At 44.3% G+C, this 1,617-nt stretch overlaps 1 protein-coding gene across 1 annotated transcript in view; it reads left to right on the forward strand.

Moving 5' to 3' along the window:
* Window positions 1-1,617, forward strand: part of LOC107567359 (UDP-N-acetylglucosamine--peptide N-acetylglucosaminyltransferase 110 kDa subunit-like) — a 37,044-nt gene that overhangs the window by 9,392 nt on the left and 26,035 nt on the right. The window lies entirely within an intron of this gene.

Genomic DNA, 1,617 nt, shown 5'->3' on the forward strand with positions numbered 1-1,617 from the left:
AATTCAGCAAGGTTAAGTCCCCTTTACCCTCTCCTCACTCGCTTTTTTGTTTTGTTTTGTTCATTTGGATGGCTAGATTAGAGACATACCCCTTCTTTTTGCCCTCTCTCACTCCAATGCTGCTTTCAATTTAAACACTGCTTCTTCCTGGCCCGGCCAGCCCCCACTCACCCCCACACAAAGGAAGAAAGGCTGGGCTCTTCTGTGTCTCACACCAAACGGGGGTCCTAAAACACATGCTGCAGTTTGGCATGCTTTCTTCCCTGTAGTCTCTTGGAGGGATTTCGCTGGCTCGGTCTTGGAGAAATAAATGGACTGATGGAGATAGTGGTCTTTGCTGTGCAAAAAATAAGATGGCTTCTAACCCTAACCATGCATTTCGGGTCATTTGCGTTATTTAAAAAAATTGATTCCCTTTAAAAGTTGAAAAGTCGTGGCCCTTTGGATGGCATTTTGGATTTACTACCCCAGCATTACGGTGCTCAAATAAATGCCGCCTTTCAGGCAGTGTGGCCATTTGTGGTTTTGGTGGGTCTTTGGGAGTTTGTCTTGATGTTGTAGAGAGAGTTCTCTTCCTGTTGGTTAGAAGCCCTCTTATTTGGTGCCTCAGGGGGGCGGGGTGGGGAAGAGCACAAGGGGCCGGCAGTCCCCCACCCGCTCTGTCGCTCCTAACCCCCCGCGCGCTCGCTTAGGGCCTGTGGAGTGTGTGCGCGTCGAACTGTCTGCCTGACCCCTCAGTCAAGCCAACAGATGCTTTGCAAGGGCTCCATAGTGCATTCGAGTAGAGCCTGTATCATTTTGGCCTTGGTTTTTTTTCCCCCCAGTTCAACTTCACATCCCTCTATATTTACAGCTTACCGGGTTCGGGAGGGTTCGTGTTTTTCCAACACTGTGTCAGCCCTGGGCTGTGCCAGGCAGACAGATCGCTTTTTGCACTCCACTGCACGCGTCAGACACCATGATAGAGAGAGAAATATACTCGCGCGACACAAGCGATGAACTCTTTATTTCAGAGCTGTGGAGGCTTCTAGATGATTATGAAGTCTTTATACCCCAGACTTTTTCCCATATCCATTGGCCAGGAGTCAAGAAGGCAGGACAGGATAAAGCAAACAAGGTATTAAACCATGTAAACAAAGACCAAAAGAATCATCGATTACATTTCTTCCCCCTTGTATGTTATGATTATTAATATTCCCAGAGCAATGTGATCAGTTTGTTTGGGTAAGATCAAGCCAGTTGGCCTCCCTCCTTTACCTGTATTTGAAAATGTGACGCGGTAATTAAAAGTTCAAACCTGTGTGTAAATCTCATCTCAAAGCCTTTCTTCACTCTCGACCCCTTGCGAACATACTCCTGTTTCTGAAAATGTACAATCCTTTCATCGCATGGGTTTAAACTGTTGTTAGGTCATTTTATATTTATTTTCCTTTTTTTTATTTTTATTTTTTTATTGTTTTACTTGTTTTGCTTTGTCAATACAAGTTTTGATATCCATATGAAATGTCTTGATTGCAAACTTTTACTAACGCTCTTGTTTTCTTATTTTGTCTCTTTTGGTTTTTCCACAACTGATATTGTTATTTAGAAGGTTTCAGGTGGGTGACACTATTCCTG

This window comes from Sinocyclocheilus grahami, unplaced genomic scaffold, assembly GCF_001515645.1.
Source record: "Sinocyclocheilus grahami isolate Dianchi unplaced genomic scaffold, SAMN03320097.WGS_v1.1 scaffold1150.1, whole genome shotgun sequence".
NCBI classification, from domain to species: domain Eukaryota; kingdom Metazoa; phylum Chordata; class Actinopteri; order Cypriniformes; family Cyprinidae; genus Sinocyclocheilus; species Sinocyclocheilus grahami.